This window comes from Felis catus, chromosome A1, assembly GCF_018350175.1.
Source record: "Felis catus isolate Fca126 chromosome A1, F.catus_Fca126_mat1.0, whole genome shotgun sequence".
Classification (NCBI taxonomy): domain Eukaryota; kingdom Metazoa; phylum Chordata; class Mammalia; order Carnivora; family Felidae; genus Felis; species Felis catus.
Window position 1 is genome coordinate 151,013,132 of NC_058368.1, and position 27,614 is coordinate 151,040,745.

General features: G+C 46.0%; 2 long non-coding RNA genes across 6 annotated transcripts; one reads left to right on the forward strand and one right to left on the reverse strand.

The window, feature by feature from the left end:
- Nucleotides 1-34: 34 nt before the first annotated feature.
- Nucleotides 35-26,952, reverse strand: LOC105260807. Of its 5 annotated transcripts, none has more exons than XR_002160659.3 (4): nt 26,823-26,952; nt 8,642-8,778; nt 6,729-6,778; nt 35-3,201 (listed from the first exon to the last, which is right to left on the reverse strand). It is a non-coding gene; the product is annotated as an uncharacterized LOC105260807 (long non-coding RNA). The 5 variants fall into 5 exon arrangements; XR_890592.4 differs by lacking the exon at nt 26,823-26,952 and adding an exon at nt 20,506-20,748; XR_002160665.3 differs by lacking the exon at nt 26,823-26,952 and adding an exon at nt 15,780-16,029.
- On the forward strand, nt 3,185-7,464 carry LOC109502218. Its single transcript, XR_002160679.2, has 3 exons — nt 3,185-3,300; nt 6,084-6,225; nt 7,074-7,464. It is a non-coding gene; the product is annotated as an uncharacterized LOC109502218 (long non-coding RNA).
- Nucleotides 26,953-27,614: the final 662 nt, after the last annotated feature.

Consider the following 27,614-nt stretch of genomic DNA (forward strand, 5'->3'; position numbering starts at 1 on the left):
AATAGTGGAACAGCAAAAAATAAAATGAAAATAATAACATTGAAATGTATTTTTATTGATTGATAAGTCATGTAACATTAGTATGGTACAAAGCAAGTTTGATATGACAATGGCAAACACATAATTATAATATTGTTTATTTTCCTTAGATGTTATATTTAACACATTTACATAAAAGACCAAGATGTAAGCAAAAGCTTCAGTAATTTGACTCCATTGAGTGCTTTCAGTAAACAATAGGTTTCCCTAGCAAACATCTTATTGCCTTAATTGAACCTCCTTGAGAAAGAAAACCACACACTTTGTAATGTAAATGTTAATTGTAGTAGACAATGGTTCTAGGTAAATAGCACCCCTGGACATGAAGTAAATGAAAGGAATACAGGCACTTAACAATGAAAGGTTGTTTGCACAAACAGTGCTTCAAATGTAAATAAACAAGGGTCTTCTCAACGGTCACTACTGTAGTAAAACTTTGGCACGTGTTCAGCAGCCATAATGAGAATTTACGTTAATAAAGTCTCTCAGAGTTTCTAACTGAAACTAACAGTAGTTTTACACGCTTTTCCAGTCTGAAGTCTTATAAGGTGCTGAAGCTACAAAGAAAAATGTAATGCTTTTCAAGAAAAACTGTATATATTTGGGATTTGGGATTGTCAGTAATCTAGGCCACATGGAAGATAACAGGCCATGTTAGGCATTTTCTTATTGCAATGTTTGTATTTACGTTTAATGCCCATACAAATGTTTGCTTGTTGACACGTGGAACGATGTAAGAACTTTTATGAAAATATTACAGTGGGGACCTCCAAAGTCCCAAAGTTTCTGCTAAGTATAGTCATTTTTAGAGTAAATAAAAATGGCTGTTTAGAATGCATCTCACTGGAACTGTATCAAAACAACATTTTATCATATTATTGTAATTAACTTTCTATAGGCTGATGATTTTATAGTTTTACTTCCACTGTGTCTACTGGCATAATTAGGCCAAGTTCCTACATAGATCATGTCAAGGGGTAAACAGCCTGATGAAGCAATAATAATGTCTGTTATATAAAGTTGCATTTTTAAATATAATCCACCCCAAACAAGTCAAAAGGCAGTCACAAGGCCAAAAGTACAGACTGAGAATTTGACACGAAGGGCAGGCGGAAACTTTTTGGAACTGCTTTCTACTAGCTTTCCTTAAATATTGAAAATCTTAACTAAAGAAGAAACTTGAACTTAATTATGGCCAAATTAAACAGTGGTTACAGAATTAACAGAAACAGACAGCATGTATGCAGCAGCTACAGACCAGTTGGTGCTACCATTTGGGAGGCTGCAGATGGCTGTGGGTGGGAAATGCCTCTACTTTCTTAAGCGATGGAGATGAGTATGGTGTGTGCGCTTGATGTTTTTTTCATACCCCCACCCCCCAACAGGGCTGTCTGTCATAGGCTGCCGGCCCGCTTTACCACTTGCCCCCGAGCGTGGGAATCGGAGCGTCCTGCCGTTCACATCTCCTGCATTCCGTTTATCGGAATCAATTAGGCAAGACAGACCCTCAGATTCCCCACCCCCTTTCCATTTTTGTCAGGTCTATATACGTCCTAATTATTTCAGTTTGGGATGCCAGAGCTGTTTCCTGGATAGACCTGATCATCCTTAAACAAAAAGAGAGGAGGCGCACACGTGGGTTGTGGCGTAAATGTCACTTTCATTTCCAATGCTAGGCGCAGAGTAAGACAGAACATTTTTTTAACACTTTGACAAGAGGGGAGGCGATCTCGTCTCCATCATGTCTTTCTGCTTCAGTAGCTTCCTCAAGGAAACCCTCTTGGAACAGAGAAGCATCTGTCCTTGTATTTTGAATAGAAGAATAAAAAATCAGCCTTTGCTGTGTGTGTGTGTGTGTGTGTGTGTGTGTGTGTGTGTGTGTGTGTGTTTTGCATTTTCTCTGCTAGCTGTATGTCCTCAGTAGTTACAAATTATTAACCTTCCATTATAAACTTTTCTGAAAGTCTAATTTAATATAATTTGATATACAACCCCAGTACATGTAGTTTCCAAACACAGTCTTCAAATTTTTCAGGGGAGGGAGACCTCAGAAGTAAATAGCCTAAGTCTATGTATTATGAAATCATTCTTAAACTAGATACCAGACGTCTCTACAACAGCTTTCTAAGGGGCGGGGGGACCTCGTATAAACTTTGGCCTTAAAAACTATACATGCATCTTTACTGATTAGCACTATACAATTCTCCTCGGCAGCTGTAACAACACCTCTCAAAGTAGCTGGCACCTTTCTATTTTGGCATCTGTGTGTCACTTAATTTCTTCTAATCCCACCTCTAACATAAGGAAAAAGAACAAAAACAAAAACAAAAGCAAAGTTAGATTCAATAAGTATTCCTGACCTTTCTGGTTTTTACTGTCTCTTGGTTGTAGTCTTTCATTCTCACACGCTCCCCGGCGATCTTGAAGGAGTTTTTACTTTCGGTTATCTAGCTTTATGAAGACCAATACACTCATACAGCTAGATAACCAAAGATAACAACTCGCTTCCCTCACACGCCTCTGTCTTCCTCTGGCCAGATTCCAGATCCCGCTCTCTCTGGCAGTACCGAAGAGCAGTCCTCCAGGACACTTGCCGTGCACAAGATTCCTTCTTGTATGTGAATATGACCTGGTTTCTGTTTGTGTGTGCGGCTAAAACATCCAAACGAGATCTGTTGCTTTCAAAGTTTATTCCGAACTTTTTTTTTTCCTTTCAGCAAGTAATCTCCGGCAGCGTTAGCCAACAATTCATCTATTAATATCAGAAAATAAAACCAGCTATTAAGATGCAGCGGGCGGTTAGGAGTGTGCAGCAGCATCCGTCCCTCCACAGGCCTCTATTTGCATTGTAAATTGCTTCATTCTCACGCAAGACTCTTTAGCCTCCCTCTATAGAGATGTATAAAGCCAACGGCAATTTCCAGCGCAGGTTAAGGAGGAAGGAAAAAAAAATATCCCATTCTATAGAAGAGGTGACAGCTGATTCAGGGATCTGCTCCTGATCCTTTTGGGTTAGGCACCATGAGCTTTTTACCAAGCGGTGGCAGCTTGATTGCACATATCTTGTGTGTGTGTGTTTTAGGGGGAAGATCCTCGATTTCACAGGGCTTCTAGGCTGGGGAAGAGAAGATGCCGTCTTGCTGGTGTGCTGCTGCCCCCGGTCTGAAAGAAGGAGAAAAGGGCCATCATTGGAGGGGCTTTCACAGCCAAAACGTGGACCAGCCCGGCAAGGTCAAAGGTTCGAGACCGCGGGAGACCAAGGTAATGATGATGTCATGAGAAATCTCAAGTACATGGTTATTGATATGCATCAGTGATCAGCCAACTGCCCCACGCCTCCTGCCCGAGCAGCAGCAGCGGCAGCAGCAGCAGCGGCAGCATCGCTACAAGCCCTATTTTCTCAATCAACATCTCTTCCGCTAGCACTACCGACTGCTCCAGGAAAAGCAACCCGCGCGGCCTTTTACCTCTTCGGTGCTACTGTAGATCGCTCTAATATCCAAAGACTGGAAGAAATCTCTCTCTAAGGACAGATAAAAGCATTTCAGATCTGGGGAACGTCTTTGCCTGCGTTTCTCTTCTGGCAGATTGCATGGGCAGGCAGATGGAAGGCACTTTGCTATTGCTTAAAGCAGGGCCTTGCTTTCTGGGGCTGGGAATCAGATCTGTATTACGCAGTGAGTCGATGTGTGATTACATTGACAATTTGCTCTGGTGGTGTGTTTTTAATGGCTTCACAGCTCAGTCATGTTTTGTATCTATGTACCATGGCGATAGGGCAGCATATTTTGCTCTGTAAGTTCAAACGGAATGCTCTAAGCAGGCCGACTTCATCCTGTTTTGTTTGTTTGTTTGTTTGGTTTGTTTGTTTTAATGACTGTATAGGGTGTGTGCCTTAGAATCTGGCACAGGTAAGCACTGCAGCATTAGTTTCTACTGTTGTACACAACTCTGCTGTAATAAAAATGCTGAGCCTTTGTTTATAGTTTCAAACATCAATGTTCGTACAGAAGGACAAAATACACTAGTATTCCTTATTAAATTATGAAAAAAGTATTGTTACCTCATGAAAAAGACAAAACACCTGGGTGGTAAGAGCATAACTCCACCCCTCCTTCCCCTTCCCCACCCCCACCTTTCTTCTATCTAGAGGGGACTATTGTTTTATTAATTAATTAGCCTCCTTCCTCTCTTAGGACTTTTCAAAGTGTAAATATGGTCACCTAAAAAAGCTCTTTTCTTCTCCTCCTTCGTAATGGGTAATCTATGTTTAATGCATCTATAATATGTACAGCTCTAAGAGTCAGATGCCCCACAACAGAATATCTAAGGTGCAGCCCACATAAGGTGCATAGCCACCCTGGGTGAACTTTACTGATTGTTTTCCAAAATTAGGAGTCCTGTTTGGTGGTGTTACTGTTCTTTAAAATATATGCTACAAGCGAATGTTATAAACCTTCATATTCATTTCACACATCACTAGTTTATCACAATACTCTCATTTCTTTAGGTTGACTATTTTCCCCAATGACTAAGACACTTTCAGCATTAATATATACTCTTCCATTAATTCAGAAATTTATTCATGTTAAGACATGAGTGTGAATATGCTTACCAAATTACATACAGAGCACACATATATAAATCCAGAGAAAAGACTGACAAGTAAAGAAAACCAAAATTGCTAAGCCCCAATCTAGAGTTCAAACAATAATATTACACTAATTAAAGATACAATTTAGAAACATGGATGCCAATTTCCCTTAGATTTTTATTTACTTTTTTTTTTTGGTGAGCATTCATGTTCTTATTATCTAGAAAAGTCTAAGTTGGGGAAATAGTATATGTATCTTTCTTATCAGATCTTGGTACAAGAAGTATGATCAGAAATGGCTGCATTGGGTTACATATAAAATGTACATGCAAACCACAAAGTAATTCAGAGAAACACACTCCCATAGAGTTACTGCTCCTTCTTGAACTACGAGGTCACAACATAAACTAATGGATAGAATTGAACACATCACTGAGGCACATGCCACTTTGACATTATGTAAAACCATAATGAGCTTTGCTGCCTTGGAAGATTGAGAGTATTTTGGCTTTGCTTTCCAAGACCTCGAAGCAGAATCATTAGTGATTTGGCATGTACTACATAAAGCAAGCATATGATCAGATGAATTCAATTCTTTAAGTCAAAACCCTAAGGAATGCCAGATATTTTTAGAATATCTTTTTGCTTTACATATGTCTGGGTGGGGGGTGGTGAAAGTAGAGATGTGATACATGTATGTCTCTGTGTGTCAGTCCATATTTGTGTGAATTCACAAATTAGTGTGGCTACATTTCCACATTTAAAAATTAAATGCATTTTTGAACCCAGTAACTATCATGAAAGCCAAGACACTGACCATTTGAAGTGCTTCTACACTTAGAAGCTACAGAAAATACTGTCTTAAAATAGCATATTCTAAAGCAGTGCCACATAGTCATATCAGCTGACTCCAGGACTGGCCCCCATGCATGCCACATATACTGTAGATTCATTGTGAGAGCTCCAAAAAGTGAAAATGGCTAACATAATGATTATGGGCAGTGTGCTCATTAGCCATGTAGCCAATCAAATATTTTACCTCTCTATCCTCTTTCAAGGTATGGAGAAATAAAAGATATATAGCAAGGCTTAGTACTGAACACCTGATTATTTTGAATATTGCCAACGTCCATACCATGGTTTATCATATACAGTTCAAGGACTCTATTATTACTTGGGATTTGAAACAGTTGAAACAATTGTGCTGATTCCCAGAAATGCCTGCCATGCATTGTTATGAGCAACTATTAACACCTACATGTTTGTATTTCAGATATTTCTGTTTTTCAGAAAGCTATTCATCTGAGCTACAGAATACCCTTTTTGAAATCTGCATATTGAAGGATGTACTGAATTCAAATGGCTTGCTTGCTCATTCTCTAATAAATTCCCATTAATGGCCAGTAGATTAGGACATGATTGTCATGCTTGTTTTCTCATCTTTTTATAGGTCTCCAGATGGCTGAAACATGAATTGAAACATCCTGGTTTTCTTGGGAATAAACAATCTCTGCTTAAGTCAGAAGTGAAAAGTTATGATTTTCCACATATTTGGATCAGACTCATGCTATTCCATAAATGCAAATAATCAGGTTTGCTACTAATATTTACAATACCTCTCTGAATCCTATTCAGACTACTGCATGGTATATAAAAAATTGGCCTATTACTGAAATCCCTTTTTAACACTGAGTTTGTAGATTCTTATGTGTGTAAACCACAGTCCACTAATACAGTCAACACTACCATTTTCTACATAAAAGCCATTTAATTTACAGTGATTTGTATAGTTCAGGCAAGGTACTTGTCTGGCTTACTTTCTTAAAAAAGTGTCCTATTATGTCTTCTGTATCCCGAATTTCATTTTTTATAGGCAGTTGCAGGTTATGTTTGCATTATCCTTGATATATAGTATACAAAGGCTACATACAGGGGAAAAAACTGCACATATGGAAACTTAGATTTTTCTGGAACTGTACCTATTGCATGAACTGGGACATATGCAATACACTACAGACCTACCACCCAGCAAATGATATTCTATTTGGACTTTGTACGTCATTTTTATTTTACCAAATGTAAAAATTTAAATTACCTTTGGCTGGTTGTATTGTCTATTCATTTTATGCTTCTTTGTAGTCTCTTCTGAAAAACAGTCAAGAAAACAAATAATCACAGTTTTAATATATACATATATCTATACAATCATGTTTAGATTTGGCTTCATTTTAAAGTATCACAATTACCATGATCCCTTTAAATGCCAAGAGATTCCAAAAAATCTCAGTACAATGTATGCTGGGCTTCAGCACCCACAGGGTTAAATATGCTAATTTGCATTTAAATGGAGACATGCATGATAATGGGAATGCAAAATATGCAGAATCTGGAGGGGTTTAGGAAATTAATTTTTTTCTTTCTTCTTTTCTTTTATTTTTAGCTTGGAAGAAGAGGGACTCTTAAAAAACATTAGGGATTTGAACACTATAACCTGCCATACAAAAGACGAAGGAGAGTTCTTCCATGTAAGAATTTCAAGACTGGAACAAAGTCATATTTTCTAAATGTTTAAGGAACTAGATTTCCAGGCCTTTCAAACAATGGGAATCCCTAGATAAATATCTAATCCATTAGAAAGATGCAAATAGTTTACTGTAAGGCCACTGCACGGTGAGATGTGCATTCATATCTATGGCTCCTGATTGGCTATTTCCTTCAGTAAATCAATGAATAATGTAAAACCTGATTGCTGTAAAGTGGTGGATTTTTTTATTCCCTTCCCCCATTCCTCCATGACTCAATATATTAAAGAAGTCTTACTCTCTCGAAAATAGGTTGCGTTTCTTTTATGATTTTTTTAATGCTTATTGTTATTTTGGAGTAGTGGGGTGGGGCTACTGGTTTTGCAAAATGAAAGTACTCCACTGGTTCAATTATGCTGACTATGGGAGCTCCTTTCCCGAGACAGGGCCCTAATTACTTGTGGCAAGGTGGGGAAGAAGGGTGCTGGGAAGAGTTGGGCACCAGAAGAGGGAGGAAACTGGATCCGACCCTGCCATTCTGGGCCCAAGGCAGCCACGGCTCCAAAAGAGCCTCCGGCCATGGCCGTGACTTGACAGGGCCTCCGGTCTAACTTCTGATCAATACCACTGCTGCCCTGACCCCATAAGACAGTCCCCCATTCAAGCAGCGCCGATACATTTGCAAGAGAAAACGCCGCAGACACCTATGCAAATACAGTTCCCACCTCCCCGTGTTCCCTCAGACAATTCCAGGCCACCGAAGGAAGGTCTTGCCTTCCTCCGCGGGGTCTGGGCTCCAGGCAAACTGCAGGGACCGGGATCCGCTCAGATACCAGAAGCATCTGAAGCTGAAATGCTCCAAGTCCCAATAACTAACCATGGTGGCTGTTATCTTGATGAATCTGAACTTAGGATAACCCTGTAAAGCGGCCTCTCGGCTCCCAGAATTCAAAAGGCAAGAGAAAGAGAAAGTGGAAATCCATTAGGTCTAGTCAGCTAGTGTACATAAAGTTTACACCAGAATCCAGTCAGAGCCTCACTTCGTTGCCAGGTGATTGGAACTTTGAGGTGGTTAAAAGATTTATTCAACAAAATGCAAATCCTGAATCCAGGAACGCAAAATACGATTGTACTTAGCTCTAGGTTTATAAGAAAAAAGTCCCCCCACCAACAACACAAAATTACATACAAAATTCCTCTTTCCCATGTGAAATTTTCCTGGCGTCTCTCTGCAACTGGGGGTCAGACCGCTGGATAATTAACAGTTCTGGCTCAGACAACTCAAGAGATCAACAGGTTTAGCATCCGAGACTCACAATCAATTAGCTGAAGCAAAGCCCCGGACTGGCCCGCGGAGCGACCCGCAGCGGGGCTCTGCGGTCACCGGCTGGAGGACGAGGTGAGGAGCGCGGGCGCGGGGCTGCAGCGGGCTGTTGGCCCTGTGCCGCCGACCGAGTTGCCGCCTGCGGGCCGCGACGGTACTCACTTGCTCTCCTCCCTGCGCGAGGCAGTGTTGCCCCCCAAATCCAGCTGAGCAGGAATCGAGGCGCTGGCCAGAAGACAAGATCCAGAGTCAGTCACACACAGGGCGGCCGCAGTGCAAAAGCATGCTCCTTTCGGCGTCTCAAAAAAAGAAAAAAAAATTTTTTTCAGATCATTCCTCTCCTTAGCACATTTAAAACTGCCGCTCAATTCCACACGGTGATTCTTGCTTGATTGCGTCTAAAATAGTTTAAACGGATCTTCCCTTCTTGGGAGAGAGAGAAGGACGCAAAAGACGAAGGAAGAAAAAAGCCAACTTTTCCCCCCCACTCCAGGCACTTGCTCCCTGAGCCTCGGAGTGGAGAGTGAAGTGGTGTGTGCGAGGCTCGGCAAGTTTTTGGGGGGGCTGTCCAAGGTCTAGTCCAGCCCCCTCTGCCGAGGAGGACGTGCTCTGAAACTCAACCAATTTCCCCACTGCTTTTGTTACTGATGAACTGAAGCCCTATTGTTCATCCATTGCCACGGTCTTTTTCAGTCCCCACACTACGTTCTGCGTTGCCAGAGATAATGAATTTGCACCCAAACCTCTCATAGTCCCCTCCTGACAGACGGAACAAATTAGAAATGTCTCGTCTGAAGGAGGGCAATGGCTACATTTTCCTATTGTAGGATGCAAAGCACACATTTCTTTGGAAACTTCTTTTGCCTTTTCTATCTTTTATTTTCTCCTCCCCCCCCCCCCCCAGTTTCTATTTTCCTCTTGATTTCTTTAGACTTTCTCTCCCTCTCTCTTTTTAAAGAATAGGCCTGTCTTGTTTTTCCAATGCACCATTTTATGTAACTTGTGGATCTTTTCTACCTTCCTTCTTTCCTCTCCTTCTTTCTTTTTTTTAAGGACTCCCTTTGCAATTTTATTTACAAACTTGGAGAATGACCTTTTGACTTGCGGACTTTAAAAAAAAAAAAAAGAAAGGTCTTTTGGTTCAAGTCCCCTTTCCTCACTCCTCCTTCTCTTTTTGTTGTGGTCGTCAAATGTGTTTGGCTGAAGACAAGCAATACATTATAAGGATTTTTATTCTTTAAACTCCAGAGCTATTCAAAAGGTACCAGGGACGCGCCATAGGGGTTATCTATTTGAGGGGGAAGAAAAAGCGTGTGTGTGTGTGTGTGTGTGTGTGTGTGTGTGTGTGTGTTCCAGGAAAAGAGGCAAAGAGATGTGGGAGGGTGTGGGTGGGAGTGTGCAGGGAGAGAAGGGTGGGGGCAAAGTGGGCTTCCTGGAACACGAGCCGGGAGGCTGTCAGGGGTGTAGGCACGAGAGGGAGGGTGCAAGAATCCGTCTCGCCGAGGGCGGCTTGCACCCCTGGGCCTGCTTGCGCTCCCAGCCGGCCGCAGCCTGGGCGCGGGTGTCTGCGCGCGCGGGCACTTGGTCCGAGCCTGCGCGCGTGCGACCGGGGGCGGAACGGGGGCTATAAAAATTCAGGCGAGTGGCCCGTATGTAAATGCGGCGGGGGGGGGGGCAGAAAGGAGGTGGTAATGAGAGCCGCCGGCGCAAAGACCCGCCGGCTGCCCCCAGCTTTCCCGCCAAGTGCAGCCGGAGGACAGACAGCCATGCGTGTCCTTGGCGGGAGGGCCCCCGCCCGCCGCGCGCGCCCGCCCCCCGCGCACACGCATACACTCTCCTCGAAGGCGTGGGGCCCGGTAGCCACGAGCGTGTCAGGAAAACAAAGCTAAGGTTGCGAGGTGAAACGAAGAAACGGCAGCTGTGGCGGCCAAGGGCAGGACTGGGAAGCCGACACCGCGTCCTCCGGCGCCCCTTCCTCGCCAGCCAGCGGCTCTGCCCTCAGCCCGGGGCTCCACACGGCCCCGGCCCAGAGGAGGCCGAAGATCGTTTCTTAGCTGCCTAGGAATGGGGAGCGAGCAGAAGCGGGGGCGGATGTGCACTGGGAGGTGCCAGTGGCTCCCGCCCGGTGCGCAGGCACGCACACGCCGGCGCGCGGTGCTGGGTGAGGGGCGGGGGTGGGGAGTAGTGTGAAGGCCTCCCTGCCGGCTAGCCGAGAGTCGCTACCTCCTCGCCGAGGCTGCTGAGCTCCAAGATAAAAACACACCAGGCTGAATCCAGCGAGGCAGCGCCCCGGGCTGCGACCACGGAACGGCTTACACCTCAAAAGCCCTCCTCCCACACAATGTAATAGGAAAGGCCTGGCTGTTCAGAGAGAGAGCCTTCTCTGACCAGCACACCCTGCCTCCCCAAATGGGTGAAACTCGAACTCCAGCCCAGGATCTCTGGCTGAGATGGCCCCGCAGATAAATCCCAGAGGCGGTCTCGGAGAATCACCAATCTCTCTCTCATCTCGCTCGCAGCCCCTGCCTTGGTGCTCACCAGCCCAAGCACCCCTTTAAAACACACACACACACACACACACACACACACACGCACGCACGCACACTTCATCACATTACAACGCAGGCTAACAGCATGCCTGTTAATGAAGCTGACGCGCTTAATGAGTGCACAGGTAAATAGGTACCAAAAAGAGAAGCTCCCACCAGTCGGCTGGGCGATTTACCTCTCCCTACTGGAAACACGTGTAGCTTATCATGTTTTAGGAATGATTTGCTGTTGTCTGAGGTCGCCCCCTCTTCTTGTTGTGGAGAGAAGCCAAAAAAAAAAAAAAAACCCACAAAAAGAAACGAAAAAAACAAAAAAATATGTTCCATTGTCAGTCTTCTTTCTAATAAGCTACCTGAGCATTGGTCTTATAACATTTGGGGATCTGATCTGGTTTGTTATCTGTTGATTTTGGTTTGTTGTTTTTGAGTGTGCTGTTTTTCTGAGGGAAGCAAAAGAACGTGTATTTGGTGGGGTTGGAGGCACAAGACAAGAGCTTGTGTGTGCGGCCGGAAGGCTGGAGAGTCTGGAAGCCAGGCAGTGGCGAAAGAAGACGGAGTCTCGTCCTCCCGGGGTCGGGACGGGGCCCGTTGGCCTCCTCCGGCCTGGGCTTGGCTACTGCTGCTGCCGCCGCCCGCACTAGCGGGCTCCGCCGGCTGCCGCTCCGTGTTTTCCCCCATCCCGGCTTCACGTTCAAGGTTTAGCTGCGAGGTCACGTCCATTGACGTCAGCTCCCTGTCTCCCTCTACGTCCGGCTACATTTACATACATCAAGGAAATTAGGGCATTAAAAAAATATGCAAATCCTGCGCGGAGAGGAGCCGGTGCATTCCTGGCGCGATCGCCTTTTATTGAAGCTTTTAATTAAAGGGGCCAGTTGGCGAGCCCCTGAAACAACCGCCAAAACCCCCAAAAGAGAAAAATAAACGCTGTAGCCTTCGGGAACGGTTGTTTCGGCTCCTGTTCTGTGGGCGGCTGAGGACCGCCGGCTGCCGGGCTCGGAGAAGAACAGGTTAGAGGAGGCAGCTCCAGCCCATGCATAATCAGGGCTCCGCGGCGCCTCCATTCTTTCCTCCTCCTCCTCCTCCTCCTCTCCTCCTCCTCCTCCACCTCTCCTCCTCCTCCTCCTGCTCCCGCTCCTGTTGGTTCCAGCGTGTATTATTTTTAATACTGATGCATATGTAAAGATATATTTGCATTTTTTAAATCGCGAAAAGTTCAGATTGTATCGTTTTATTGATTCTCCCCTCCGTTCCTTTTTTTGCTATCTTACTATGTCTATCTGTCTTTCTTGTCCCTTTCTGTCTGTATTTTTTGGCGAGTGTCTGCTGCTGTCTCTTGGTAGATAATATGCACAGTTGCCTCTCTGCTTCTGTGTATTTAAGGCTCCAAATATGCACATCTGTCATGTATGTAATGCCAGCTGTATAACCTCCTGCTTTGGTCATAAAAGAAAAGACACATTTTTTTTTTTCTTTCCTGACATACCCCCTTGGTCGGCTGTAATGTCCATCGCTGAAGGCTCTAAGTTTGATTATCTAATTAACTTCATATTAGCAAAAACACAGTTCGGGCCAGTGTGTTTGGGATAATGTATGTAAAAAGGGAAGTGACTCCAAAGATTCTAAAGAATTTTTGTGCTGATTGCCTGAGAGTTGCGGCATTCGCTACCCTATAGCCTTATAGCATTTCTTACTGTAAAAAAAAAAAATTATTTTAAAATGTGTAGACACAGCAACGGACAGCCTTCTGCAAGGAAGACATTTTCAACCATGTTGTATGTTGTACCTTATCTGCTACACTCAAAATTTACTGAGTTTCATTTTTATCTCATATGACTGGAAACAGGCACATTATCTCGATTGAAAAGCATCCTTAATTCCTGATTTTGAAATGAAAACAAATGAACAAAACAACTGACTATATTAAGTCAGTTGATTTACCCTAAAATATACAGGCCTTGAGTTAGATTTCAAGCAATGGTAATCTCGTTCCTAGGGTCAGATTTTCCTTCCTGGCAACGTATCTATTCAGCACAATGGCTTTTGGAAATATATATGTATGAAGTCCACTTTTAAGATTCCCCCAAAGCTATCATTTTTAAAAGACTGAATCCATAATTGCATAGCCACCAAGAACAGCAAGTATGCACACATGCAGCTTATTCAATTAAACAAATCCAAGTACATGCACAGGTAATTAGTTTTCTTATGAATAACTTACCTGCACAGATACTCAGGGCAAGACTCAGCCCTCCCCAATGGCTTTCATGTATAAATATTCAGATGTATTTTCTCCCATTTTAAACCTACAGCTGTATGCCATCTTTCATGCTGGACTATCCAGCATCCATTTTTAGCACGCTTAATTCTTATGGCATTTCCAGCCTTACCTCTGGCTGTAGTTTTTCCAACCCTACACCAAAGTGCTCATATGATATGTCACCCAATAAAAAGTGGTCAGATGGCTACACGTAAAACATTAAAAAACGGAAACACACTCATCCTTTAGGTTTGCCCTTACCTTGCCATACATAGCAAGATTGCCTTTCCTAAAGTACGTTTTCAGCACATTTTATGAATAGTTGCAGAATTTCACAACTGGTTGCAGAATTGCCGGTTTCTGGGGGGCACCTGGCTGAGCGAAACAATTCGGCAGGTTAAATGTCTCTTCCAGTTTGGCTGCAGTTCAATCGTGCGTGGCGGTTTGTTCCTGCCTAGACTCTCTAACATACCTGCCTGCCTTTATGCAGGGAACAGGACAAATACACCGCCACGTTTCAGGGCGTAGAGTGGCGGTGCATATATTTAGATGGTACTAGCAAGGAATGTGTGCATGTACGGATGTCTGTGCATGCATGTGTGTACAGACGTGTGTGTGCGTGCGCGCGCGCGCTGTGTGACAAGGGACACATAGAGGTACACCTCTTATCTCTGATCTCTCAGTAATCTCCTTTTCTGTTTCTAATCTCCCTTATTGGCTCATGGTAGTAACCTGAAGCATCTGAACCGTCACCGTCACTGCCGTGCGCGCGCTGTGGCTTACCCCGGGGGCCGGTGGCTCGGTGGCTCGCTGGTTCAGTGGGTGTTGTGGCGGAGGGTGGGTAGCGCCGCTGCCGCCGCCGCCGCGGGTCCGGGTGCTCTGTCCCAGCCCGGCAGCCGAGCGCGCGGTGCCGGAGCCCCCTCCCACCCCGCCCTCACCCCCATCCTCCCCTCCTCTACCCTCTGCGCCTCCCCCCACTCCGCCCCGCATTACCATATGGAGGCCGAGTCCCTGCGAATCACAGCAGCAGCGGGCGGCATTTGAATAAGCCCCGCAACCTCGGGCAGACCCCAACTCCTCCACAAGCTGCGTGCCCTGCATCTAGGGCCACCACTCCGTCCGGTAACCTGGCAGCGGCCGACACCTCCCCAAAGTGTCCAGGCCTCCCACTTGCTACTTTTATATTAACTTGACTGATAGGATCAGGCGATAAATGGGGGGTGTGTGTGCGGGGGGGGGGGGCGGAAACCGAGAGAGATACACACAACATAGAAGAAAGGGAGCGGAATGGGGGGGTGGAGAAAAGAAGGGAAGGGAGAGGAAAGAGGAAAGGAGCTGTGGTGGTGAGGGTGGGGGGTGGGATGACAAGGACAGAAAGGAAGACAGAGGCAAAGGAAAGTGGGAGAAAACAGAAAAGAGAGCCCAAAGGGTTGGGTGAATAAAAGTAAAATGGGGAGGCAGTGGGGAAAAGATGGGAGGGGGGAAGATACCCAAGTATCTGATTTTGGACTTTCCAAGCTAAAAATATCACCTCACTGAACTTCAGAACCTCCAATTAGACACGTGTTTCTCCCCCCTCCCACATAACCAAATGATTAATTTGCCCTCTCAGTATCAGAAATAATTGTTTAGAATTGTATAACAGATATAGATTTAACATAAAGGAGTCAATTTTGTGAAACATAGCAAAAGGCATGACATTTAAAGATGATGTTGGCCACCTCTTGTTAAAAAATTAAGGCTTCCCTTGAATACTTAGACACCTGCCCAGCCTTGTCCTCCAAGATAGTGAGACCAAGGCCCAGAGTCAGGAAGAAGACGTGTTCCAAAATATTTTGGACTTTAAGTAAGAATTTTTCTTTCATCCTCTTTGATATTTGATTGATACATTTTTCCTCTTCACCAACTGATTGCGTTTATCAAAAAATATAGATCAAGTGTGGGATTTTAAATTTTTTTTACTGCAAAATGTTCCCACGTTTTAAAAGAAGATAGGGCTTTTAAACGTTAGTTTAAATACATAGCCAGTTCCATTTTGAATGCTAACTCAATAACTCGAAGTTCTGAATTTGGCGTTTTCAGTGCGGTTCCCCCTTACTATCTACAAATCAGAACAGTGATTTCCCTGTATAAAACAATCAGAATCATAAGAAAATCTCCAGTTACCTATAGGATGTACCCAGTGTAAATATCCCTTTCAGTATTCATAAGCCAAACCTTCTCCTTTTGAGACACACACAAAAAGAACGCTTCTGATTAATAATCTCTTACGCGGCACACCGAGGCCGAGGACGAAGGCAGGGAACCGCAGGACGCCAGAGAAGGGCGCAGAATTCTCAATACCTAGAATTTCAATACAGAGCCCAAAGACGTGCTAACTACTAGGTTTCCGAAGGGGAATAATATTTGGCAAGCGATGCTTTGGGAGAAGACAACCACATACAAATACTGACTCCTTCCTGGGCCGGGGGAGGGGGGCGGTCGCGATTACCCGGCATTTCTGCGTGCAGATGTGTGTACAAGATGGTATGTACATCGCGCATGTGGCCAGGCCCAGGTTTCTTTCTTTTTCTTCTTTTTTGAGGCAAGAAGTTGAAACCAATCCACTCTTTGTGTGGCTAGCTCCCACGAAGCTGGGATTTCAACCTCTTATTTTTAAAGCCACTGTAGAGCCCCGGTTGAATCTCCCGGCTCAGGAGTCTACCAAGATGCTCCCTATGCCCGGTCGCTGCCCACAGCACGTGAAGAGAAGAGAAAGGAGGGAGAATTGGTGGCTTCAAGCCGCTTCCGTCGGGGCCCCGCGTTGCTCTCCAACAACCCCCCACTCTCCTCTTTCTCTCCCCCAAGGCGCTCCCTTAGGCCGGCCAGTGTCGCTGCGGTCGTGACCAGGTGAGCGAGAGGAGAGTCCCAGGTGGGTAGCGGCCCTCTCTCGGGAGCTCTGGTAGGTCTGTGAACCTGCCTGGCGCGGCAGGCTGAGTGGCGCGGGGGGCCAGCGCGGGGCTCCTGGCTCGGGCCAGCAGGGGAACAGCGACACCTACTGGCTACGCGGGCACCGCGTCGTGGCCGTCGGGGCGGCCCTGGGCTGGGGGTGCTCGTCTGCGTGGGCTTGGGAGGCCACAGGAATCTGCGCCCAGGGCTCGTCCTGCCCCTCTAGGCCTCGCCTGCCCCCAGGAAGACAAAGCCTCAGCTTCTAGAGACTCCTCGGGGGGTTGTAGGATGAGACTGAACAATCACGCGGGCACACACGCTTCCCAGCCCGAGGTTCTTTCTTCTGAGTACCGAAGGGACCCGCAGTGCAGTTGGCCACCGTTTCCTAGTTTTATGAGAGATTCAGACTGAGGTTGGAACCCTGACCTCTTCGGGTTCATGACCCAGGCCTCTTCTCCACCACCTCCATTTCAGTGCTGACTAAAGATGATATCTTTGCAAATGAGGAACCTAGGAGAGTTCATTATCCTCCCCTAAGAGGAGAAATGTGCGAGTCAAGGACATAGGCTCACAGTCAGTGGCTGGCACGCAGACCAGCCTAGCCTTCATGCTCTCCAGCCCCGCGCACCTTAAGCGCGCTGTCACCGTTGCCGGGGATAGAGATTGGGTGGTTTTTCTTTAAGGATTATGATCTTCTTAATTACGCCGGAAGTAAAGGCAAATTTGGGGTGATGGCGATATTTCGAGACCTAAGGGCACATACAGATTCTAAAAATGTAAATGTAAATGCTTGTTGGCTTTGGTTGGGAAGGTTGGGAGAGGGTGCCACGGGATGGCGAGGCCTGAGGAAAACCTAGGAAGTAGGAGGCCAGAAAGAAACCAATTCACGTATTCCAGACTTACTTTCTCTTATCAGTCTTTTCTGTTCAAGCAGAAAAGCCATTTCCTGTGAAAAGGAGGGGGTCCCAGCAATGGGTGGAGGAAAGAGGGATCTTAGGCTCCTTTTCTCCCTCAGATACCTCCTATTTCCCGTGTTTGGTTCTGAGTCTCACCTGGGCCTAAGAAACCTGATTTCGTGTGATTCGGGTGTTAACTTGCTTGAGTATTAAGAAATATATTTCTTCTCCTGAAAGATTGGAGTATCTGAACTAATATGAATCCTTGAGATTTTTCTATTTAAAATAATACTCATTAAAATCCCAGAATTAAAAAAAAAAAACTTTTCATAGAAAGTTCGAGTTCATCTTGGAAATTATTTTACTTAGCTTTAGATACTGATTGAAACTAGTGTCTCAAGTGATTTGAGGGGTGCCTGGATGGTTCAGCAGGTAGAGCATGGGACTCTTGAATCTCAGGGTGGTGAGTTCAAGCCCCATATTGGGAACGGAGACTACTTTAATAAATAAATAAATAAGCAAGCAAGCAAAGTTGAATAAGGTGAAATTAAGAATAAATAAAGTGTTTTGAGGAAAGGGGGGAACGGACTCTTGTTAGGGCTAAATTTTTGTCTGCATTATCTACAATTGCAACGTTTTGCTAATTCTGTTTTGTTTAAATAAGGTTGGAATCTCTTAGTGCCCCTAGAGTCAAGAGTCTTAGAACAAATTCCTTCCTTTTTTTTATTAAAAAAGTCTAAAATGCTCTAGAAGCCTGCCCCTCAACTATTTGCAAGTATTTTCTTCTTCTTTTTAAAAATTATCCTGCAAGTCTCTCTGAATGTATTCTGATAATATGTGAATTCACATCTCAGAGCAGGCCCTTAGCAGTTTGTATGATGTATAATAAAACCTGTATTACTAATAATGAATAAAATAGAGCTATATCTTAATGGCATTTCTCTCAGTGAGTCCTGCACCCCACTGCATATCAAAGTCAACTTTCTCATTGTAAATGGAAACCTTCACCAAAAAAAGAAAATGATTACAGGAAAATTAAATTACATGGGCACACGACAAGCACCCATCAACCAAACCCAGTTCAGAGGTCTCTGTGTATTGAAAGCACTTTGGCAAATTCAGGGATTGAAATGTTTTCCTTTCTTGGGAAGCATTGGGTTTCTAGAATGTAGCTTCATTTGTGACTTGAAAATCTTAGCTAGAATAATTTTTCATTGTTGCTTGATATTCTTTGGTTTTATTGACATCTAAAAATTGTTAAAATTTATTATTAAAGAAAATAAAAGAAATAGAACTTATGTGTCAAAATGGTGGAATTTCTCTGTATACCTAATCACCCCCAAAGCATAATCATGTTAAACCCCAATTAAATTCGGAACAGAAAATTAGGCCAGCGAAATTGTTTCTTATTCCACAAGAAATGTGAATATATGCATACCATTATATTATATGTAATGTAATATACAGATATATACAGATATATATCCATGGGTTTTACAGTGATGTTTATGTGAACTAAAGGTGGAGATGAGGCTTCTCATTCTATTTAGGTCTTCCTTAATATATTTCTCTTTTAATTCCTCTTTCTTAGCAAGAAAATTAAGGAATGAAGACAGGCTAAGCTATCATTAGACTGTATCTGTGTTCCTTTGTCACACCTGCCCTCCTCAGGGCTCGCCTGGGAGGAGGTGTGTGTGTGTGTGTGTGTGTGTGTGTGTGTGTGTGTGTACTTCCTTCCCTGCTCGTTAAGGAGCATGAAGGAAGAAAGGGATGCAAGGATGAGAATATTGTTCAGAAAGGCACATCATTGCATGTGAAAAAGAGACAGTTACATTAGAAACCCCACTAAATCCCAGCTATTTGGTTATCTGGGGAGGGGAGGCTTGTGTGTGGTAGCTGGCAGGCTGATTGCAAAAAATTGTTTTGGGGAGAGGAGAGGCTCCCTGCCTTGGGAGTGGCCTCCCTTTTAGCTTCGGTGAAATCCACAGGGGCTCAATGACGTTTGGTTACAGGGAGTATACCTCCAAGGACACCTGTGTGCATCTGGTTGGAGACGTGTGTGTGTGTGTGTGTGTGTGTGTGTGTGTGTAAGGAAGAAGCAGGTGCTTCATCACAAATACCTTTGAAAATATATTGATCCTAAAATTCTGCCATGTCATCAATTGGTGTCAGGCACCAAGGTCACTAACATGTCCCAGGTTCACTCATGGACCGCGACATTATTGCTTTTGATGGTATGAATATGGCTTCTTTCATGTCTTTGGTTCTTTATGGTACTTCCTTAGAGTGGGGCGAGGCTCTAGCTTTCCCCTCCTCCCTTCTTCTTCCCCGCAAACAAAACCATTCTACCACTTGAGCCATCTGCCGCAGGTGTAATGGATGGCAGGGTGCCGACCTAACCACACTTCAGTCTCTTCTAGGTCGTCACCGCTCTGCACCAAACAAATGAGTCCTGTTTCGCCACTAGGGTGCCGAGGTGGATGGTGGATGCCGGCCCCCGCCCCTGGCAGCGTTCAGCGCTTAGAAACCAGAGCCAGCTGACAACATACGAAACACACAGGCACAGAGAAAACGCCGAGCCAACGCGCGCTCCCTCTGTCCCCTCCCTCTGCTCTCTGTACACAGGGAGGACACGTACACACTCTTTACACATTCAAAAGCCCTCGCGACTATGAATTCTTGGTTACTTATGATAGCCTTCCCGACTGCACATAGCCCCTGGTGTGTATATGTATGTGTGTGTGTGTGCGCGCGCGAGCGAGCGCGAATGTGCGTGTGTGTTTAAAACGCTTATTGGTAGGTAATCAGCAGCTGATCAGACATAGTAATCCAATAATATTTTTGAATACATACAATTTTTCGTTAAGGGTAATTTTTTTAAAGGAAAAAAAGAAAACTATCAATTCCTTGCGCAAATCTATGGTTCCCAATTTAGGTTCCAGGGAACCGCAGAGCTGCGCAGTCCCCTCCTTGCCAAACTTTCCCTTTCTGAGGTTTGAACGAGGCGCAGATTGTCACTTCATGACAGAGCAGGATCTCATTTGCACGCAAATGTGTAAAAGAAGGAGCTATGGGACCGCACAGCACAGAGTGGGAAATCGGGTAGCTGGAAACCTCCCGTGGTCGCCTGGAACCCTGGCAGGACGCACGGGGTGCCCCAGGGCAAGAAGCCGGCGTCCAACCTCCCAGGCGCGCACCGCATCCTCTTGGCTCCCGCCCTCGGACTGGAACCCTGCCCGCCGCCCCCACCCTCGCCCGCCTGCCCTCACCCCACCTCCATTTTCATCATTATTTGAGTAGCCCCAGGTAATTGTGCCCGTCTCTCGGGCCTGGGCTACGGGGGAAGGCTGGACCCTGCCTGGAATCGAACTCCGCTGTTCCCAGGGTACTTACCTCGAGCGAGGCCCTGGCAAATGGTGGCCCAGAAGCGTCAAGTTTCCTCTCCCAGCCGTTGTGCCAGATTCCCCTCCTGCCTGCCGCTCCTCTCGGCAGGCTGGTCTCTCCCTCCCTCTCTCTCTCCCTCTCTCTCTCTCTCTCTCTCTCTCTGTCACACACGAGGATTACTTGTGACTTTTAGAGGCAAAAGCTTGCTTATTCAGAAGAGAAAGGGAGGGGGGAGACGGAAGGGAGGCGGGAGGGAGGAGAGGGGGAGAGAGAAATAGGATGGAGGATGAAGAGGAGGTGGAGAATCAGAGGTAGTGAAGGCGTAGGTAGAGGAGGAGGAGGAGGAAGAGGAGGAGGTGGAGGGATGGGAGGGGTAGGGTGGAGTAACCGAAGATGGGCTGGGATGGGACGCGAGGGATAAATTGCTCCCCACCCAGCTGCAGTGCGACGCCCCCAGCGTCCCGGGGGAGCCGGTGCGTCAGATCGCGGCTGGCCGAGGCGGGGCAGTACAAAAGCGCCGCGGGACCCCCTTCGTAGGCTTCTACCCAAGCCGACTGAGCGCCGGAGGCCGCTCCACGCTTAAGCTCGGACCGCGGAGGGCTCTCCTTCGCCCGGACAGGGGTGGCTGTCTAGGGGCTCCAAGCTCCACGGAACTTTGATTTCATTCTCGGGCGCCTAGCCATCTTCGCCTGCGTCTCAGACAAGAAATGGAAGCCCGCGCAGTCCCCGCGCGTCCTCACCCTGATCTCCGGCGCCCACCTTAGCCATAGCCCCTGGTGCGGGCGACGCTCACACGGGCGGCTTCCCCACCGCCCAGGCTCAGCCTCAGTCCTGCGTCTCTGTTCACAACTGGGGCATCCCCCTCAGCTTATTTTTACGGAGGGGCGTGTGTGTGTGTGTGTGTGTGTGTGTGTGTGTGTGTGTGTGTGTTTAGCGCGCTCACACTCCAGGCTAGAAAGAAGGTGAAATCCTGGCACGAAAAAGTAGCTTCGGTCTCCTGCAGCTTGGAGACCACGACCAAGTCCGATCATATCCAGTATTTGAGATTCAGCAGCAAGGACCAAGGCGGGAGCTCACCGGATCATTTCAACCGAGTTTCTATGTAGCAAGGATTGGTTGTTGTTGTTATTATTAAACACGAAAATAGGCTTTAAAAATAAAAAAAAAAGTTGCATAGAAGGAAGGGGGACATTTTAGCAATTATCAGGATCCAAAAGTTGTTGAAATGGTTTTCTTGGATAAGAGCATCTATAATGGATAAAGGTGGAAGGCTCAGACTGGTACAAAACCGTTTTATTAGGTGACGGGATTAAAAAATAGGAGCATGCTTTTTCGGCACAGACGACCCATTAGTTCTGTTAAATGCATTAAGCCAGCCCAATGGAATGATTACATGGCAGCCTTTAATGTACAAATATGGGGATAGTACAGAGGTGCGCACAAGCGTTCCTAGAATTCTCTGGGTACACACACACACACACACACACTTAAAGAGAAAAGTTTAAACACCAGCAGCCCAAACTCACGAAAAAGTATATTTTCTCAAACTATTCCTCAGATAAGGTAATTATCCTCTGCCTTTCCTTGCTGACCTGTAGCTGCGACGTTACAGTTATAGAATAGCTACCGGGATCGACATAATTCTGCTTACATTTATCGTGGGTGGCACGTCATAAAATGCCAGAGGGGGAGGGGAAACCTTGAGGGGCGGGGAGAAGAGGGCTTTTATTAACAATTATATTCTGCCATAGCAGTTTAATTTAAATAACAGCAATGATGTCACGGTAACCATCCTCCTTCTCCCACTGCAGTGGATGGTTTGGTGAGCGACGCATTTGTATATTTAGTTAAGGGATTAGCATTGCCATAGACTTGTAGACCTATTCTGTGGCATAAAAAAGTCCCTGAATGTTAAACTGCTCAACATTTGGCATGTTTTAGAACCCATTTACCTGCCGGATATCATTCAAGAATAAGAATGGTAAAATATCGCTAGTGTGTGCCCACCCCAGTTTTGAAGGAAAATGGAACAAACGAAGTTGTTCTTTAAAAATTGTTCGTTGTAGGCAAATGAAATTACTTCCCCTCAGCAAAAGGAGCCGGTGTGCAGTCTGTTAATTACGGACCGTATTTTACCAATCCAAAGTGGAGTTGGAAAAATTCTTTTGGAGAGCCGTGATAGGAGAGAAAGTAGGAAGCACGCAGACCCCAGCCCAGCCTGCCCCACTGGGTCGCTACGCTACGAGCGCACACCGCGCTCATCAGCACCCCGGTCCTCGCGCACCCGCGCGGTTTGGAGCTTGTTTTCTGAGGGTGAGAGTGCAGTCTCCGTGGATCAGTAGCACATTTACAAGTGGGTAATTGTATAAGGGCAACGTTCAGGCTAGAGTACAATGGTATGATGGAGAAAGAAGTCATTTTTTCATTATTTAACAATTGCTTAATAATTAAACTGCTCTGCTTATTGAATACACTTTTACAGAACGTGCTTCTTTCTTTGAAATTATTAGCTGCTGTTTGCTTCTAATCCTGAGGCCTCAGGATTAGGGTCCCCAGAGGAAGGGGAGGGGGCTCAACAAGGTACAGCTCTGAAATACAGAACAATTAAGGTAAAAGAAACTAATGGATTATCTGATAGGTAGAAGATGACAAAAGAAATTTCGGTTATATTTAAAAAGGCTTAACATTGTGCAAAACTTTTCTTTGTATTTTAAACAGCCAACTTTATGAATTGCATTCCTCTTTTCCCCTACTTAATCGTCTATGATGACCTCAGAGATTTCATCTTCTTTACTAGCAAAATGCCCCGAAATGTCTGAATTCGACACCCAATAGCCACTGATGCCCCAACGATGTACAGCTTGCCCCTTTGGAAGGTTTGGGACCCTTTAGGAGGACTCGAGGAAAACCCCAAACGGAAACTGGTTCACTCGTGACTGCACTCATGAGTGTGCTCTATGTGTATCAGTCTTTTAAGCACCATGTGATTAGACCGGAAAGGTAACTTGAAAACACAACCTGCTTCTGGGCAAAATCATTTTGTCCTTTTGGCATGAAAGTATAGCTCTATCTCCAAGTTCCTCCCAGGAACAGACGGCTGCATGTCAGGGCTGGTCCCTTCCCAGATCACTACAGGATCTTCAGCTGGAAGATGAGATCCAGCAAACAGAATTCGTGAAGAAACTCCTGTGCATTTCAAAACAGGGTGGGGGGTGGGTGTGGGGGTGGGGTGCTGCTTCCTGATTCTTTTTGCTAAGAGCTCCTGTGATAACATCCATGGCTTCCACAGCACCAAGGAAGCAATAATTCACGACTAAACATTTTTGACCAGTGCATATCAATGGAGCTAGTTTAAACTTTGTTTTAATTTTTTCCTGCAGATATTACTCTTCTCCCTGCTTATCTTCACAAGATTAAAAAAATTATTTATTGGTAATCATTGGTGCTACAATTAACATAGGGGTACAGGACACTTCAGGGTCATGAAAATATCAGTGTTAAACGTTTGCCAGCTTTACCTCTGTATATGAGAGCTACTTTAGAGGGAGAGAGCTTTTTATTTGTGTAGTTTGCAACTCAAGTCTTTGTAAGTGTGAGTTTTCAATTGAACTCACCAGTCCAAATTAAGGAGTTGGGATACATGTCCAAATCTGTAAATAACCACTTGGACACCCAGCCCCTGGCCATTGTCTTACAGTTACTGTCATAACTCTCCCAGCCTTTGTTTTTTAGCCTTCACTTCACCTTTAATGATATGACATTGGTGACTGAACACGGAGACTTAAATTTAGCCTCTCAGTTGGTCATTTAAACATTATTTCCTATGTTATCATTCCAAATTAAACCCATTACCCGAAATTGAGCATTTGGCTCTTTAAAGCACAAACCCTTCCTTGGGTCTTTAATAGTTCGAACCAGCCCTTGACATTGAAATCCATGAAGACAACTATTTGGTGCCCACAAGTAAACTGAAGGTTTGGAGAGGGAGATGCTCCCCATTCCTAAATTTTCTTTCGTGTCTGTCCTATAAAATGGGGGCTGGCGGTTTATGAAATATACTTCTACAGCACACCAAAATTGGTAAAATATTTTTAAAATTCTAATTGGGCAAGAGTCTCGTAGTCTTGGCGTCTTATAAAGAGTCTCGAACTGGCTCTCTCTGGTTGACTTTTAGAGACCTGTGCCTGCCCGAGGTTGCTTTCAGGCGAAACTACCGAGATGAAGGCTGGGCTCCTTGTCACCTGCGAAGGTAGTTTACCTCGAATCTCCTGATTTTGCGTCCTATCTTACACTCAACCAGGCTCGCAGGGAGTTATGTAGGCTAATAAAAGGCAAAGAGTCATACGCTTTGGCCAGAAAACAGAGCGAGCCGGGGGTGGGGGGTGCCTCCTTCACGCCCCTCCCGCCTGGACTTCAGGCCACCCTTCGCTGAGGCTGCGGCCGCCGGACAACCTCAGGTGAGCGGCTCCGGGAGGGGAGCTTGGAGGCTGGTCACAGGGCTCCCAGGCCTGTCTCTGGCCCTTCTCCGGGAGTGCTTTGACCTGAGCCGCCATTCCGCTTGGTCTTTTCCTGCAAAAAAACACCTGCTGCCGAGGATCAAGTACACCTGACACCAGATGTAGTCAAAAGAAAAAGGAAAAGAAAAGAGAAAACCCTACCCTCCTTAATTCCGTTTGGTAAGAGCCCGGGCTGCCAAATCCATTACATAATGTCAGCTCAAGCTGACACCTGTGTGGGTGCTGAGCTGGATCGGGTTCTGGCGGCGGATCGGGCCTGGAACGTTGGCTTGGCAGCGCCCGGGCCAAAGGCCAAGGAGAAGAGGAACGAATTTCGGGCTGGGGGGCGGCGCCTCGGCCTGGGGAGGGAGGTGGGAACTGTATCCTGGAGGAGAGGTGTTAAGGGTGGCTTCTCAGTACCTCACAGACACACACACACACACACCACACACACACACACACACACAAAATCGAAGCCGCAGTTTCTAGGTTCCAGAGTTCTCTCCAGGGACATCTGTTGTCCCTCGCTGCTCCAGGCTAGAGTGAGCTACCTGAGGCGCCCCCTCAGACCTTTGTAAGGGCGGGATACTCACCTGCTGCGGGGCCTCCGAGAGCCCTCTCTACTGGCCTGCACCCGCCCCCTGGGTGCTATTGATGCTGACCTTGGAGGTAGCTACGGCGTGGCCTAATGGGAGGTCCCTTCCCACTGAAAGCGGACTACTGGCTTTATTAATCGGCCATCATTAAACCAACCCAAGAGAAGCCCTATCCACAATGAGGGCACGGCAGGTATCTTTTGCCTGTAACTGAGCAGTTTGGATAAACCGTGGCTAATGCACTGAATCTCGCTCTCCCAAAGACCTGAATGTCCAGATTTTTGGGGTCTGCACCAATGACTCCGTGCAAAAGGTCGGTCCCCAAACTGCTAGGATATCCACAGTCCTCCTTCCCAAGCCTCCTGTTTCCCCGCTAAAGCGAAAGACCTCCGACCGCGTAAACTCCTATCAAAACCAGTATTAATGTCCCCCAAATTTTTCTCCAAAAGAATTATGAGCTCCTCAGGTGACCCTTCCGCCCACCAGAACACCGTAGCAAAGGCACTTGTCGTGGCGGTTTACAAATATCATAAACTTGGACAGCGCTACTGGAATAAACCTGAGCTTCGTTTCATGCCGTTCTTAGGGATTTAGCTGAGGCCCTGAAGACATGACTCAGTCTCCTCAGTCCATAGTGGGAAATATTCTGGGGGCTTTAGTTGGGAAAGAAAGAAAGAAAGAAAAAAAAAAAAAGCTAGGTCTCAAGCTCTGTGTGTATCTTTAAAACAAAACAAAACAACAACAACCAAAAAAACCCCACGAACACTCAGCAAGAGACAGGGACCTTCCCTGGACATTTGCAGGCACCCGGTTCCTCGCAGGTTAAAATCACCAGGGTCGCTTTCCTAGTGTCCCTCTCAACCACCCCACCCCACCCCTTCCCCCAGACCGCGTCAATACGCATGAGAAACGGCGTCGTTTCCTTTTCTTTGCTCTACCAATTTCAAAGACATCTGGGCATTTTTATGTACTCCGCGCCCTAAATAAACATTCTTTTATATTCGTGTGCGCCTAGGACTGTGTGGACCTGGACCCCTTTCCCCCCGTGGCTACCGAGTTGGAAAAATCCGCCCGGAGGACCTGTATGCTAAAGGGGCCAGAACGCACGCTGCCCAGCCTCCGAAAGCTGGAGCGCAGAGCCTGCCCCGCCGAACCTGCGCTAGCAGAGAATGTTATCTTTACAGCAATTTAGCAAGCCCCACAGAACAAAAGTTAAAGCGTGATGGCACTATACCTTGCCCCGGGTTACTCAGGCGCCTGTCTCCCATTTTGGACATGCTGGAAGTGTTGGGTTTGGGGAGGTTTGCTTTGGCTGGGTTTGGGTTGCCTATATAAGCCCTGACGGAGTACTGTACCGAAGAACGCGCCTTGATGGACTCGGGTGTTAATTAACGCGCGGCTAATTTGAGCTTAAGGAGCGGGGGGCGGCCGGCGGCGCTGTGAGCTGCGAGGGGCCAGTGACCTCTAGTGGACACGAGGGGATATGCAGCTCCAGCGAGTCTGCAGTCGGGGCTCCTTAGCGGAGAAAACTTCTGCGTGCGCGGACGCCTGGCGTTTCCTCTGAACCCAGCGACAGGGAGGTACACGGGTCTCCAGTTTAAGGAGAAGAGAACCCACAGCAAGGGATGCCGATCCAGGGCTTTCCCCCTTCCGGTGCATCTGAACTCTAAACCTAACGTGTTTTTATTTCTAAACACAAGTCATTGTTCACAGTTCCTTTCAGCAAGGGAGGGAGATCCTGCGGAAGGGGTTTGAGAAGTGAGCTTCAAGAACTTTGGTTTCCGAACCTACAGGAAAGCAGAGCTTTCGAAGCTCAGGGGGCCTTTATCCAGTCGGGGAGAGGAATCAGAATGTGTTTCTGTAACCAAAGTTCCTCAGCACTCCCGTGACCTGTTTTTGCTATTAAAATTTTTTTTTAAAAAAGATGCTTATTTGGCTAACAAGAGGAAAGCAAAAGAGCAAATGATGTGTTGAACAGTCCAGATGCCTCTGAGTTCACACTCCTCAGGCAAATTAGAAGACAAAC